Source organism: Pinus tabuliformis, chromosome 2_1, assembly GCF_031772625.1.
Source record: "Pinus tabuliformis cultivar Carrire ecotype Pingquan chromosome 2_1, CPIR1, whole genome shotgun sequence".
Lineage (NCBI taxonomy): Eukaryota > Viridiplantae > Streptophyta > Pinopsida > Pinales > Pinaceae > Pinus > Pinus tabuliformis.
This window is the reverse complement of record NC_142299.1, coordinates 128,517,081-128,534,434: the sequence shown is the minus strand read 5'-3', so window position 1 is coordinate 128,534,434 and position 17,354 is coordinate 128,517,081.

Genomic DNA, 17,354 nt, shown 5'->3' with positions numbered 1-17,354 from the left:
TATTTTCCTGTGATTGCAATTGACATGTTTCAAGCATAGGCTAGATTTCTAGAGGCTGACTCATCCTGGAGTGTATCTGAGTTATATAGGTGGCATCAGAGAGCTCAGAGATCATGCAGTTGATTCCATCCGAAAGAAATTTCATGGCCATCTACTGGTTACGTGGCTTGACAAGGAAAAACCAGAATGTTTTCCATGTCAGGCTTTGGATTCCTCCAATCTGTTTTTCCTTGTGTGCCAACTCCTGTTTCCAATGTTGTTCCAACAACTTTGCTTTAGGGAGTTTACCTGGAGAGCAATCGGTGATCAAATTAGACATATGCAAACTGTTATTTATTAATTCAGTTAGACCATTCATTGTAGCTCTACATCTACAAGTTTCTCTTTCATCTTTCATTAACTGGGACTCCCATTTGGAAAACATGATTTCCTTATGCAATTCTTGTATTCTTAGCAGATTGGCAGCCATTGCTTCTTTGGAATCTTTCCAGGATAGAAAATTGTTTAACCTTTCATCTGCCTTATCTAATTCAAGTCTGGCATCTACTGACTTTTCAATATTTGATGTAGAGATATCACATAAGATGTTGGTCAATGATATATTGTGGAAAAGAATATCCAACTGTTGGGACAAGGCTTTGGTTATTTCCAAGGCTTTTGTTCTAAATTTGCTTACCTATGGATAACCCGTTTACCTTTCTATTTGTTCTTTCATTTGTGTAATTTGATCTTCCTTTGTTTTTTTTTCTTGCTCACTTAACATCTGAAGCTTGCTCAATTCTTGAGAGAAATCCTGTTGTTTATGGAGATTCTTATCATCAATCCTCTATTTTTCCAGTTTCAACTGCTCTTTTAATCGCTCATTTTTTTTCCTCAACTCTTTTAACTGTTGTTCAAGCTCATTTATATTTTGTTGTTGCTCTGCCGATTGCACCTCAAGTTGGGTAATCATCTGATCCTTTTCCCTCATCAGGTGACTGAGCTCTGAGGCTTTATCTGTTGTCGCCGTTGTGTAATCTCCTACAAAGTGAGATAGCCTTGTTAAATCCTCAAAGGGATTGACTTCTTCTTTCCATACCACGTTCATCTTTTCTTCCTGAGGTGTTAAAAGAGGAATTTGATCAATTTTCCTCTTATTCCTCTGTCTTTTAACTACAACCCTATGCTTCATACTATAGAAGACATTGAGAGGTGTTATTTCTTTACTTTGTAGTAGAATCTCCTCAGTAGGATTCTCGGGAATAATCTCTATGTCCTGCTGAATTTTGGGTAGGCCACTTGTTCCTTCAATTGGAACTGTGATAACTTCTGGCTTTTGCAGTGTAGGCATTTTTGGTGTAGTGAGCTCTTGAGATTTATTCGGGTCGTTGATGATTGAGTCGAACTGCTCCCATTCCTTAATTAACTTAGGATCAATATTGATATTTGTATCAAGGGCTCACTAGTTCCTTCCTGTGTCTGCACCCTTTATGGGGTTATTTTCCTTTTCAGGAGTCTTTTCAATAATTTTCTCTTCACAGTGGCCTTCTGGTTGTACCATGGAGGTAGTATTTAACAAGTCTAGAGGTAGTGTTTCAAATCTTTGTGTCCTAAACTTGTAAAATTCCTCTAGTCCCTCCACTCCCAATTGGATTTTTTCCAGTTGTTTCACTTGAGAAAATGACTTGGCTTAAGCAAACAAATCATCATAAATATCCTTTTCATATTCAAACTTGGCAATTTTGGCTTGAGAAGTGACATTGTAGGCAACAGATTTAGGATCATATTACCTTTTTGGGATTACCACTAACTTTAACATTTTAATTATCCCGACTTCCTTCTCTACATGTTTGAATTCATGCAGCATTAAGGCACCACATCAGAGGGGGAATAAAGGCCACATATGCTTTTTAGACTCCTTTAATTTTCTTAACATCCCTTCTACTGTTATCTGATATGCTAACTCTTTGGCAAGTAACTTATCAGGGATGTATAAGGGCAGGACATGTGGGTCAGTAGTGCTGCCAAAAATTCAGATGTAGGTGAACTTTTCTTCACCAAACCAACTACCAATTGTAGTTAGGTTACAGAGGCTTCCTTGGAAAACCTAGGAGTAGGATTATTGAATATGGCATAATACACTAGGAGGATGAAACTATGACAAATTCTATAAAGATGATTTTTGTAATGGGATTTCCACAGTTCCTTATGATAGAAATGAATGGGGTTTGGGTCTTGTGGAGTCCATTTCCATCCTGGAATGGGATATTCGGAATTGAAACAGATAGTGTCCATAATATAAGCACTCATATAAAACGAGGGTATTACCCGGGTAGTCATGAACCTGTTTTTCCTATAATCAAGTATTTGACTGACCATTTTATCAGACACAATGGTCACCCAATCCATGATAAAAGAATTAATTGTAGCCTCCATTAATGGTACCATCTCTATAGAAAATTTGACAGAATCATGGACTCCAAAGAATCTTCACATCATGGCACCAGCATAACAATAAGGAGATGCCAACGAGTCTACGAAGTACATACCCGATGTTTCATGCTTGTATTTGGTCGGAAAATGCCTCCATTTTCTGATAGGATCCGATTTGATGGCATTTTATTTGGCAAAAGCCTCCAAAAATTATTTGTTATAACGCTTCTCCGGTTCATGAAAATGGTACATTTTTTTGATATCTTCTGCACTGAACGACCCAAACATTCTTCCATCAGCCGTAAAGAAAGTTCTTTCTGTGATATTGATGCTCTCAATAGCTCATCTGACCAAGTCATTATAGGGTAAAACTTTGGCACGAGCTGCTATTCTATGAAGATAGGAACAGGCCAAATCCTTAAGAGTATTCTCTAACTTATCCATGCAATCTGCTATTGCCACTTCTTCAATCTCTTCCAAATCCTCGGCTTCCAATAAATTGTAAATACTTTACCATGAAGCCTTATGTAGACCAAGGCTCCTGTACAATAGATATTGCCCTCATTCAAAGTGATATCCCTAGAATTATCCTGGTATTTGAATGGTGAAAAGAAAAGTACATTTTCCCAAATATAAACAAGTTGACCTGATTATAAATGGTGAAAAGAAAAGTACTTTGGACAAAATACAAACAAGTTGACATTATTACTTCGCAAAGACTTTTGTGATAAAGCCCTTTAAATGGGTGGAAGATGAAGATGTTTATACTCCATATTTCATGGTAGGTAACCATGTAAACACCCACATATAGAAAATATTGTCATTCAGACAAGAATTGTCTAGTTTATAATAGGGGCTCAAGAACTTATGTCCATCCTCGAGAGAAAAATCTACAAAGAAGTACACCCATATTTAATGATAAATTGTTAAAAGGCATACTTGAATAAGGTTGGATAAAGTTTGTAGGTTTTAACCTTGTACAAAAATTATCTGCATACGAATTCTAAAAGTAGAAAATAAACAATGGCGAGAAAATAAAACATAAAACATATATACATAGATATTTTCCCTTGGATCCCAAAACCAGGACTACCAGATTGATTTTTCAAAATGTTCCTTTCATTGTTACAATACATATATATACATGTTGAAGCATTCTTAAACCACAATCCATTAACCCTGGATTAGAACATAACCATAGTTCCCTTGAACAGATCTGCAAAATACCATGGGAAGAAAACTGTCATGCCCAAAACCATGTGTAAAACCCATGCAAAAAACCATAGGTAAGTCCGCCCACCTAATATAAGGTCCAAAAAAATTCCCCGGGGCACTACCCTGAACCCCATGCAAGGGGGCTACCATCCCCCTCAAAACCCCCTATAAGGGGGGTGCCTGATGCAACAAACAAGGGGGCGACAACCACCTCACGCATGCGAATAGTCATGGAAAGAATATAACACACACCCAACATTTTCCCACTTTCTTTTTATTTTCCATAGAGGGGGTCATAGGAGAGCTTAGTCATTGGTCCAGCTCTGCAACACCCCTTGTTTATATTGGGTGTGGAGCCTGATTATCTTCTATATTCAAAGGTATTGCCGCACTGGATCCCAATTCGTAATGGGGCGACAACGCCACCTGTAATATATTTTCTGCAAGGGGGGTCTAAGGGGGCACGACTGTGACCTTTGGGAGCCCCCCCTAGCAGGGGGATTGGGGGTAGCACCCCCGAAGCTAAAAATAGATGTAAAATTTCCTTGTAAAATGTTGTAATTTCGTAGTCAATTTGGGTCGTTCATTAGGCGGAGATCTGACGGTAGAAGTTATGCTTAATTTAGGGGTTTTTTCCCTAGAAGGCAACCCCTCATTATATATGAGGGAATCGTATTGCGTCTATGTAGATCTATATTATTAGTGAGGAAGAGAGAGGAGATTGAGAGCGAAGAGGGAATTATAGCAGATCTACTGTAGGTTTTATCTCTTCATTTTGCTGGATAATATAAAAAGGAAGGATTGGCTATTTCTCCATGGACGTAGCTCAAACTAGGTGAACCACGTATATCTATGTCTCTCTTGTTTTATGCATTTTGTATGTTTATATTTCTACAATATTTTATGTTTTCCATTGCTCCGTAATATATAATTTTCTAAAAACTGGTATCAAAGCCAAAGGTCTATTTGGATGATAAACTCATAGTAGTAAAGGGTTCCTCATTCGAGTGGGAGTAATGACGGAATAGGGTAGGTTTAGGGTCAAAACGTTTAAAGGGAAAATCTACTAGTTGTGAAAGATGCAGATGGAAGATTATCTGTATCATAGAGATCTATACCAACCACTGAAAAATGGCAAAGAAGTCGACTAGTATGATAGACATAGAATGGGATATTCTCGACAGAAAGGCACTTGGAACAATACATTTGTGCCTAGCGGCATCAGTAGTGTTATCACTCAGATTTTCCTTGAAGTTGTTAGAAGAAGGAAAGGTGTCTGAGGTAACCACAAACCAATCTTTTAAGTACAAGTTCTATCCAACCTATACTTAGAGAGGGCTCTCTCTTTAAGTTTTAGCTTAGTTTTATTGGATATTAGGCTAGTTATGACATCTTGGGGGTTTTGATTTTGTTTGGTGGTGGAATCCAGGAACAGATGGATAGAACAATTTATTACAGGCCATTGGGCTATGGAGTCAACTGAATGATGGCTTAACTGGATCAGGTTGAATTAATAAAGGAGAACTTCACAGGGCAAGATAGCTAAACAAAAGACAATTGATAGCTTCAAATGGGCAAAATGGTCTTGAACAGGGAGGAAGGGAAACTAAGAATCCTTCAACAAGGTCCAAGAAGAGGGAAAGTGGGTGCTCATTAACAAAAAGCAATTAAGTATTATTTGTTAAATGGTCACAGTGATAGACTATGAAAGCAGGGAGAAATTAAGAGTTCCCTACCTATAATAGCCTAGAAGAAAACATTAAGAAAAATAAATCATTTGAAGACAGAATGCAGTAAAGATCTTTCTGAAATAAAATTTTCCGTTTATCATTTAGATATGAAACAGATATGAATATTTAATAAACTAGAAAAACTATAAAAACACAAGATATAGAATACTTATTTGTTTCTCATTTGACACAGGGATTGTTGGGTCCCTATAATACTAGTGATTACCCCATTACTATTGTAGTTATACCCCTTATTTATATTGTTGTGCCCCTATTACCCACATATTGTTATTTCTGTGCCCCATAGAAACCCTCTATTATTATTTTTGTGGCTTTATATTATTATTGTTAGGTCGGCTGGATTATATTGTGACTCCTTAGACTCCTATATATAGAAAGGAGGTTTTGTCATTTGTATCATCCAAGAATTGTTCATTTATGTAATGTAAAGGAGGTTTCCCCCTCGAAGAGACTAAATTCTAAGGCGTTGATCTTTCTTTTCTATCTTTTCTTGAGCTGGTTTCATAACATTTGGTATCAGAGCTTTGGATTCTAGGGTTTCGCTGCTCCAAACAGGTCATAGTGGAATTTTCGCTATAACGTTTTTTTCTGTAACGTTTCAGAAGTTGCAAAAAAAACCCATTTGAGAAGAAATCACGCTGAACCTTGGGTCCAAATTTCAGAGTCTTTCGCGTGACATTTTTGGAGATATGATCTGAGTAAGTTGGTCTTTTTGCAGACTCCTGAATTACACTCAAAACATGTGACCTAGGGAAAATCGTCATAACTTTCTTTCTGAGCATCGGATTGAAATTTCGTAAGAAGTTACAGAAAGAGGACGGACTGTAGTTTTATTTTATATATTTTTTAGAGTCAAAGGTTAAAACAGTGACACGTGGCACGTCGTACAAGTTAGCTCTACGGAACTAGTCTATAATCAAGTCACTGTGGGAGATTTCGCATAACTCTTCCTTGGAGAATCCAATTTGGGTAAGACTTGTGGCATTGGAAAGAGGACACAGAGGGATACTACAGGTCACAAACTCAGAACTAGATAATCAGAAAGTACAGAGATACATCAGAGGCAATATCGAGCTCCTACAAAGTGAAAAAATGTGTGTAGATTTTCTTTAATTTTTGCTTAAGCTTGGTTTGAAAATTTATTTTGAAGGAATTCAAAGGGCATATTAGAGAATTATTATTGGTAACTGATGCCCCGAGGAAAGAAAATGCAAACACCTAGTAAGGAACCTGAAAGCTCTAGCATGACTCATGAAGAAGAAGAAGAAATGCTATATGATATATCAAAATTACAAGAACAAGTGCAACAAGTGTCACTTGCATAAAAAGCAACATAATCTAAAATGGATGGTTTAAGGAAAGATGTAGAAGCTAAGATGGACGGTTTAAAGAAAGGTGTAGAAGCTAACATGGATGGCATGGAAGCTAAGGTGAATGGCATGGACGCTAAAATTGATGGCATGGATGATAAGATGGATAAGTTGCTACAAGAAATGGTCACTAAGGGTGAAAGAGTACTAAAGGAAACTCATGATGAGAACAAAAGAAATGTTAATCATGATTCCATAGACTCTAATGTTGGATCGAAGACTCACCATGTTCCAAAAATCGATATGAGGAAGTTTGATGGCAAGGATCCCGCCACATGGATATTACAGATGGAGCAATTCTTCGATCTCAATAATGTGCAAAACACACAAAAGGTATGTATGGCAACTTTATATTTGGAACCAAATCAGTTTGTATGGTATCAATGGCTTTGTTCTCGTAAACAATTTATCACTTGGGCAATTTTTACGGAAGAATTGATAGCACATTATGAGGATACAAAAAGCAACACTTTTTTTAGCCAATTGATAAGTCTCAAACAAAAGGGTTCAATAATGGAGCACATTGAGGAGTTCCAAAAATTGAACATAAGGGTAAAAGATATTCCAGAGGAGCATAGGATTGATGTGTTCATAGGGTCTTTAAAGGATAATATCCAACATGATGTGCGCCTTTGGGAACCTGATTCATTAGAGAAGGCATTCAGGTTAGCAAGAAAAATGGAAAGCAAAATTATGGCAACTAGGAAGCATACCATTCACAACTATAAAGACGGAAGTGTTGTTGCCCATAGTCTTCCACAACCTACAAGGTTGACACCACAACAATTGGAAGAAAAAAGAGCAAAAGGGCTTTGTTACAATTGTGATAGCAAATACACAAAAGGTCATAAGTGTGCTGAGAAGAAATTATTCTACATAGATTGTGAAGAGGAAGAAGAAAAGGAGCAAGAAAGGTCAAAAGAAGAGGATATATTCCAGGAACAAAGCCTAGATGAAGAACAAATAAATCCGACCATATCTTGTAATGCATTGGCAGGAATTACCACTCCTCAAACCATCAAGATAGAAGGACAAATCAAGAAGAAAAAGGTAATAGTGTTGATTGATTCAGGAAGCACCCACAATTTTATTCATTGTAGGGTAGCAAAAGAATTGAATTGCTTCCTATATCCAGCACCAGAGTGTCAAGTGATGATTGCAAATGGAGGAACAATAAATTGTTCTGGAAAGTGCCATAATATCAAGCTATCCATGGGAGAATATGTATTGACTAGCCCAATGCTTTCCATTCCAATGGGAGGTGCTGATGTTGTACTAGGAGTCCAATGGCTACAATCCTTGGGTACAATAGCTTTTAATTTTCAAGAACTTTTCATGAAATTTTCTGTGGAAGGAAAGGAAGTTGAATTAAGGGGTATTGCAGGGAAACCAGGAAAGATAATCAGCTCTAATGGCATGACAAAGCTTCTAAAAAAGGAGCAAAGAGGTGTAATTGCACAATTATGTTCGCTAGATGTTTCCACATTGGAATCATCTATTTCTCCAGATCTCCAAAAAGTCCTGGACAATCATTCCAAGGTATTTGAGACTCCCAAAGGTCTCCCACCTATGCGTGATCATGATCATGCTATTCATCTGATTCCAGGAAGTGTTCCTCCAAACATCAGGCCGTACAGATATCCATATGTCCAAAAAAGTGAAATTGAACGTATGGTTGCAGAAATGCTAGAGGCTGGTATAATTCAACCGAGTCAAAGTTCTTTCTCAGCTCCAGTAGTATTGGTGCACAAGAAGGATGGATCATGGCGCATGTGTCCAGATTATAGGGAGCTCAACAAGCTCACTATTAAAGATAAGTTCCCCATTCCTGTCATTGATGAATTACTGGATGAATTGCATGGATCAATTTACTTCACCAAGTTGGATCTTCGTTCGGGATATCATCAAATCAGAATGAAGATTGAAGACATTCCGAAAACGGCATTTAGAACTCATGAGGGTCATTATGAATTTTTGGTCATGCCTTTTGGCCTTACCAATGCACCTTCAACATTTCAAGGTTTGATGAATTCAATTTTCAAACCATTCCTTAGAAAATTTGTGTTAGTATTTTTTGATGATATACTAATCTACAGCAAGTCTTGGAAGGATCATGTTGAACATGTTGACAAGGTGCTACAACTATTGGAGGAGAAACAATTATATGCAAAAAGATCCAAATGTTTCTTTGGAGTCCAGGAGGTGGAATATTTGGGTCATATTGTATCTCATGAAGGAGTTAAGGTAGACCCTAGCAAAATTAAAGCCATTAAGGAATGGAAAATCCCCACATCCATAAAGCATCTGCGAGGATTTCTTGGGTTGACAGGGTATTATCGCAAGTTTGTTAAGAATTATGGGAGAATAGCAGCACCTCTAACAACATTATTGAAGAAAGATTCATTTTCATGGACTCCGGAAGCAACAAAGGCCTTTAAACATCTTAAAGAGGCAATGTGCCAAGCACCAGTCTTAGCTACACCGGACTTCACAAAAACCTTTATTGTGGAATGTGATGCTTCAGGAAATGGAATTGGTGTTGTTCTAATGCAAGATGAAAGACCCATTGCTTTTGAAAGTCGTCCAATCAAGGGAAAGTTTTTAAGCAAAGCTATTTATGAGAAGGAAATGTTGGCAATACTCCATGCACTTAAGAAATGGCGACCCTACCTAATGGGAAGACACTTCAAGGTAAAAACGGATCATGATAGCCTTAAATACTTTTTAGAACAAAGATTATCCTCTGAAGAGCAACAAAAGTGGGTCACAAAGATGTTGGGTTATGACTTTGAAATCATCTACAAAAAAGGGAAGCAAAATGTGGTGGCAGATGCACTCTCAAGAAAGGATGAGGATGTGGAAGCATTGTTGTGTGCCATTTCTATTATCCAACCAGATTGGATAAACGAAGCAAAGGAGGAATGGAAGAATGACGAAGAAGTGTGGGCACTTATTCGAAAGCTACAACAAGATTCCAGTACTTCTGATACATTTAGCTGGAAAAATGATTCGTTATGGTACAAAGATCGCTTATACCTCTGTAAGAATTCCCAGCTAAAACAAAAGATTCTTATGGAATTGCACACTTCTCCCTTAGGAGGGCACTCAGGATTTTTAAAAACTTACCACAGGGTTAAGAAGGAATTTTTTTGGGATGGCCTTAAATCAGATATTCAAAAGTTTGTGGCGGAATGTTTGGTTTGCCAACAAAATAAAGTTGAAACAATTAAGACACCGGGTCTATTACAACCTTTATCCATTCCAAGCCAACGTTGGGAGGAGGTTTCAATGGATTTTATCACAGGTTTACCCAAGTCTGAGGGAAAGAGTGTCATCATGGTGGTAGTTGACAGACTTACCAAGTATGCACACTTTTGTGCATTATCACATCCATTTAAAGCCAGTACAGTTTCTACTGCATTTATGGAAACAGTTCAAAAGCTACATGGAAACCCAAAGATTATTGTAAGTGACAGAGATCCCATTTTCACTGGAAATTTTTGGACAGAATTATTTTCTTGTCTTGGTACTCAGTTAGCTCATAGCTCATCTCATCCTCAATCTGATGGGAAACTGAGATAGTAAACAAATGTTTGGAAGGATATCTTCGTTGCTTTGTATCTGATAAACAGACACAATGGGTCAAATGGTTGCCTCTGGCTGAATGGTGGTATAACACTTCCTTCCATACAGCAACAAAAATGACCCCATTTATGGCACTTTATGGGTATCAACCACCATCAATCACATCATATTTAAGAGAAAATTCTAAGGTTCAAGCAGTGGAACATCAACAACAAGTCCTCCAACTCTTAAAGGATAACCTCGTGTTGGCACAAAATAGAATGAAACAACAGGCAGATCAACATCGCAGTGAAAGAAGTTTTGATGTAGGTGATTGGGTATTCCTACGGCTACAACCATATAAGCAAATGTCCCTAAAGCAAGCTAAGAAGGATAATAAATTATCACCAAAGTATTATGGTCCGTACAAGGTGTTGGAAAAGATTGGTACTATGGCATACAAATTGGAGCTTCCTGCAGCTTCTCGATTGCACCCAGTTTTCCATGTTTCATGTTTAAAGAAGGTTATAGGCAACAAGCTCCCAGTTCAAACAATATTGCCAGAACTTGACGAGGAAGGAAAAATTATATTGGAACCGGAAGCAGTCACAGAAACAAGAACTCGACAGCTACGAAATCGATCAATTTCAGAGTATCTTATCAAGTGGAAGAACTTATCCGCTGAAGATTCCACATGGGAGGATGAGAATTTTATGCAGAAGTATCCAGAACTGCTCAAGCGTTGAGGACAACACTTTTTTGAAGGAGAGGGGCATGTTGGGTCCCTATAATACTAGTGATTACCCCATTACTATTGTAGTTATACCCCTTATTTATATTGTTGTGCCCCTATTACCCACATATTGTTATTTCTGTGCCCCATAGAATCCCTCTATTATTATTTTTGTGGCTTTATATTATTATTGTTAGGTCGGCTGGATTATATTGTGACTCCTTAGAATCCTATATATAGAAAGGAGGTTTTGTCATTTGTATCATCCAAGAAGTGTTCATTTATGTAATGTAAAGGAGGTTGCCCCCTCGAAGAGGCTAAATTCTAAGGCGTTGATCTTTCTTTTCTATCTTTTCTTGAGCTGGTTTCATAATAGGGATCCTGTAAAAGTCCTTTACTTTATTACTTTGTTCCAGCCAACCATAAAAAAATTGTTCAACTGCACTTCAATTCCAAAAGTAAATTGTCTATAGAAATGTCTAAGAATCCACCCTCAATACTTCGAGAGAGGAAGTATTTATACAAATGTTTACATCAAAATATATCATAACTAAGAGAGATTTATTCTAGCAAAACTAAATATCTTATACATGAATATAGATACAAATGGTCTTGAATGTAGAAACAGAATGTGAACTAATTGTTGTTGTCCCTGTTTTTGTTGAAGGAGCTAGAGGCAGGTCCTATGAATATGCATCTTTCTGTCGTGCTAGTAAGTATGTGCTGGACATCTGACTTTATCTTTTCACTGATACTCTTTCACCTGTATCTGATACTCTTTACCTGTTCACCATTTTTCATCCCTTTTTACCAAAATTTACTGTGGTAAATATTTCTCTTTACCTCACTTTAGTAATGGTAATTTATAGGATGTCAGTCATATTGGTCCACCAATCATATTTTGGTATTCTTGTCCTTATCACATTCTTGTAGATTTCATCTGCCTCTGTATATTTCACAAAATTTGGTTGCACCAGGAATAAGTGTTTCACTTCATTCTCAATGTAAAAAAGGTTCTCCAAACTATCATAGAGAACTTTCCCTGTGGGTAATGCCTTGGCTACAGATGAACTGGCCTAATTGTCAGCCTACTGATGTAATTTTTTAATGTAATCAATTTGAACCATTAAATTATCATTGATGACCAAAGAACTGGGGAGTCCTTTCATTCTTAAGATGTCAAATTTCTTCATGAATTCATCTATATCTTCCTACATGCTTTGACACCTACGTTCCAGACCTTGCATCAGATTCCTTTTGGTCAATAATTTCTTTATTTCTAGGATGGTAGCAATCCTATCCTTAATGTTTAATTGTTCCAACTGTTGCCTGCTTTTACTGTTCAGAAAGTTGATCAATCTGATGGCTTCTTCAGGTTTTCTACCTAACTCTTCTCTGGTTTTTTCAATTTCTTCAAGAGTAAGCTTTACTAAATCAATCTGTTCAAAAATAATATGAATTAATGACCAAATATAATTGATGGAATCAATGATATTGGTCCACAATATATTTCTAATATATATCAAAGGCTTTTCAAATATGAGGCCCTTCTCCAGTGCTTTAGTCTGTTGGGCCAAGCCTTTGTTTTTTGTCATCTCCTCTGCATAATTGATTTTTGATATATCATACTTTTGCTCCAAAGTACTGAATTTTTCTTTCACTTTCTACAGTTCTATGACTTGGAGTTTCATCTCCTCCATGGTCTTAATCAAGTCCTCTATACTCTGATTTGATGTTTCTGCCTGTGATTTTCCTGTTGCTTTTAAGGGTGTAGCTGTTGCCAGAGGAATTTTTGGCGCTAAAGCAGGTGACATTGTGGAAGGGACTACTATTTAGACTATTGGCACTACAGTTTGAGGCTGTGTGGTCGACTCACTCTGCCTTGACTGTACTTCTTTTTCCAATTCCTGCTCTATCTCTTTTAGTTGCTCATTTAACTTAAGGACTAAGTCCATAAGTTCTTCTTCATTTTTTCTCTATCACTTTATCAGTTTGAGGGTGAATGAGTGGCGGCAACTTCAACTATTTTCTAAGTGTAGCTATATCTTCATTCTTCTTCTTTATTAGGCTCTCTGCTACCTTTACATCCTTTGTGTTATCGGGAAATCTAGTGTCCACTCGGAGCTGCTAGTCCCACTAAGACGGGTAGCTATCTTAGAAACAAACAAACTAAAACTACTTTCACTTTCCTTTATGAGAAGTAGACAAGAGGGGAACAAAGGATACCAACCTCAGTCTTGCGCTTGGCTCCTTGCTTTATTCCTCTCCCTTCTGACAGATCTTTGCCACTCCTTTCTTGCTTCAAAGAGAACCTGTAGAGTCAAAGCAGCATAACACTATCGAAGTACAAAGATCTACAATCATAAACAATATAGGACAAGGTATATATTGACCACACAAATGCATATATCATCAAACATACAAGAATGTGGAGGAAAACTTGAATAGCTTTATTAATAGAAAGAATAACAAAGAGGATTAAAACCCATTGATCTGACCCAACATCATCCTACCAGCATGAAAGCCCTTCTTCACCAAATGAAAAGCTTAGATCACCCAACACTATGATGTTTCACCAAGAAACCAACAACACTTCCTTACAAAATACAAGATTCCAGCCTCTGGATCTCTGTGATGAGGGATCCATATATAGATTTTTGTAGGGGTGTGAGTCAACTTCTGGGATTTTGATTAGTGTCCTCTCTCTGATAGTTCTTGGTTCCACTTGGAGATTCATGATCTCTTACTCATCCCTGTGTGAATTCAGAGAGGCAAGTGTCAAAAGAGAAGTTTCTAGAAGATTCCATGATCATCCACCTTGCAAACTGTCTCTGCCATTTGTCTACTCTCGCTCATCGCACCCCATAGAAGGGCTTTCCAGTATGCATCACACCTTTTGCACTGAGCGGGTGAGATGCATCGCACCCTTAGCACTGAGCAGTCTGTATGGTCCAATTTTGACTAGTTCTGAGTGGACTTAGAAGCCATTTGTTTATGGACATGTATGATTGGGGTTGCAGTGCCCAAAAATGTCTATAACAGTTTTCCCCTAAAGCATGAGGTCGTTAATCTTTTGATGTTAGATGAAATGCTTTATCATGAGGATTCGAGGTTTTTAGAACTAGAAGGCGACCTGTAATAAGATACAATATAATACATTATCTTCATAATATTTTCATGATCTAGCTGAGGCGGACATTCCCATGCTCAGCTTTATAAATTCATTTCATGTACATAGGACAGACAACTGTCTGTGTGGCAGACTGATGATTCTGATAGAGCCATCATCCTTTGATTCGGATGATCATTCGTGCAACAATGATGTACATTTGATGTCTTTATTTTCCTGAATATCTCATAGCCTAGATGGATGAAACTAGATCCGGGGTCTTCAAACTCATCCAATCTTCGCCCGAAGTACAAGTCGATCCATGTGAAAGATGTTTTGGAGTTGAACATGGAAAGGCATTGCCTGATTACCAACCAATGAGGTAAGATGTTAATAGGCGTGAGAGGAATCCCCGATAATGTTGATGACCCTCAAGGTACAATAGTACAATTCACGTGGTGTGAAAAAGGGACTTGGCGTTGAACACCACGTAAAATCTTCTGGTGGAAGGCCATTGATGTAAACCTGTCGCCGGAAGCGAGAAACTTTCCATTGAGGCATGCAAGCTTCAAAGTACTGAAAGAGTTGTTCCTAGGTTGACTTCTCAGATAATGAGATGATGTCAACTAGAATTGACCCATTGTAGGAGGGCCTTAATGAATCCCACATCTATGACACGAAACGAAGCAAATGATCTTGTGGAGGTGAAAACGATTTGATGATACAATGTTCAGGGTGGCGGTCATGAAAGAATGGAGCGTGAATGTATTGCAGTAGATGCGACACAAGATGGGTTGGTGAATTCTCTGAGCAACTTCTCTTGAAAATATTGGCGAAACTGAAATGGATTGGTAGCGTTAACCCCAAAGATGGATGGTACAATGGTAATATTACCGGTGAATGGAATAACCTAACCCGACTCAGACATGGAGTGAAAGTGTCATGTTCAAGAGCGACTTGCTACCACTAAATTTTCTTCAAGTTTTCTTCCCAAATTTTCCCCAGTCATTGCTAACTAGTACCTCTTTATTTTTATCAAGCTTGAGGAGGATAACATATGCTTGTTCTATAATTCTCCCTTCGGGCAAACCCGTTGCTATGTTTTAATGAGCCTAGTGACAGTGAAACTCGTTCTCATTTATATGGAAAATTTTGTCGCTATTGATTTTAACAAGTTTAAAGATAATGATAACTTGGCCCTTTTTCAATTTTAGCGAGTCTGAAAAGGGACGGAAAGGAAACTCCAATAATCCTTTTTCGTCATATGATCCCTTAAGTCTGAAAAAGTATAAGATAATACGAAATGGATGAATTTTCGATAGTTGTAACAAGCCAAATAAGACGAGCGCTCGATCTTTTTGTGTAATAATCCCTCAGGTCCAAAAAGATTAAAATCTAGAGGAGGGATAGCATTTCCAATAACTTTAACGAGCTAGAGAGGCTAATTGCTTAGCAATATTTTCATATTTTACGAGTCAGACAAAAAGAGCTTAAAGGAGACTTGTTTTTTTAGGAACGAGTGATGATTTCGGATAGCAGCTGATTCCAGGTAAGGCTTGGAATTTTCCAATCACGGCAGTGTCACAAGGATGGCTAACAGAATCACTCATCGCAGTTGTTCCTCAAAAGGGTAAACAATCAAATGGAGGCATATGATTAGCTAAAATAGAGTGGAGGTTATGATGAGAACATGACCAAGGCTCAAAAGCTGATGATAATGCATTCACAATGGTTATTTACTGGATATGGGTTCATTTTTCAATGAGCTTAAACTCTGGGGGGAACATTTGCTCATTTCTTAGGTTTAATTTTTAACGAGCTTGAACTTGGCATAAAAACTGCTCGTTCCAGTCGTCTAATAAGGATGTCTCATCGATAGGTTCAATATTTAAGGAGCTTGCACCATTCGAAACTTTGCTCCGCTGCCTCTCGCATGCAAGCTAGGAATGACCAACTACTATCCTAGGGGTTGGTTAACTACTAAGGTTAGGTAGGAAAATTTTTCCTTTACTTTGTCGGTGCCATTTGGCTCCTGCGAAGGCGAACGGTCAATTCGACCACTCACCTAACTTAAGCAGTTGAAGTTAGCGGAACTATAGAGTTAGCATTATGCTGGTCACTTTTCAGTTGTGCACAAAGGTTTGCATGCCCCCAGGCATAGCGAAGTAGAGTTTCCAGGTTACCATACAGAAGTTCTCACATTTGCAAGATAATTTCCATCCGCATAGCAGACAGAAACACTTCCTCGGCTTAGTCCATTTGGACAAAGGTGATTCTAGCTCCAATCACTCTAATCACCTAACCTTGATGAAAGAATCTTATTTCAGTCTAATCCCACTATATGGATGGGTGTGGAACCAGTCATATATCCTTCGTAGAAACCTACCCTATACCCAGAGTTTCCTTGCCGAAGTAGACCAGGGCGCATGCCCCCTGGGTTTCAGTATTGACCCCAAAATTACTCACATTGTTCAGGTGGACAGACTAGAGATTGATGAGACATTCCTTACATGAAAAGACCATTTAGAGATGGCATTTGACTATTAGCTATGTGTGAGTCGGGGAATGAAAGCTGGTCTATGAGCTGGACCACTCGGCCTTCATGTAGAAAACACATTACTCGAAAGAGTGAGGAGACAATGGCTCCCATGCTATAAATATGGTCGCGCCCAAGGAGTAGATTATAATCTAAGGGTCCTTGGACTGTGATTACGTTCATATAAATGGTTTTCCTTCTCAAAGTTATAGGCATATTTGGAAGGATCCCTAACGGTCGATTGGTTCCTTTGTCAAAGCCCGTCATATTTCTCATCTCAGGCATAAGCGATGGCGAACCAAGTGCTTTCCATGCAGTTGAGGAAAGGATACTCACAGAAGCCCCTTCATCTATAATGGTACCCACCATGACCATTCTGTAAGCTTGTACAATGATTCAGAATGGTACATTAGATGGTAGACGGGGTCTGCCTAGTAGATTCCAATCGAAAGCAATGACTAGGTTGCTTAAAGGTGGGACCGAATAGATGGCTAGATACAACTCTGACGAACTTCCTTCCTATGGTAAAGGAATGGGTAGATTTCCCCCATGTTCATTGAAGTCTGCGTTTACGAAAAGAATTTGAATGATGTCATTCTCATTCTCTTCGGTGACTGTATCATCTGAAGATGGACCTTCCAAAGGCAAGACCGGGTCGGCTGCC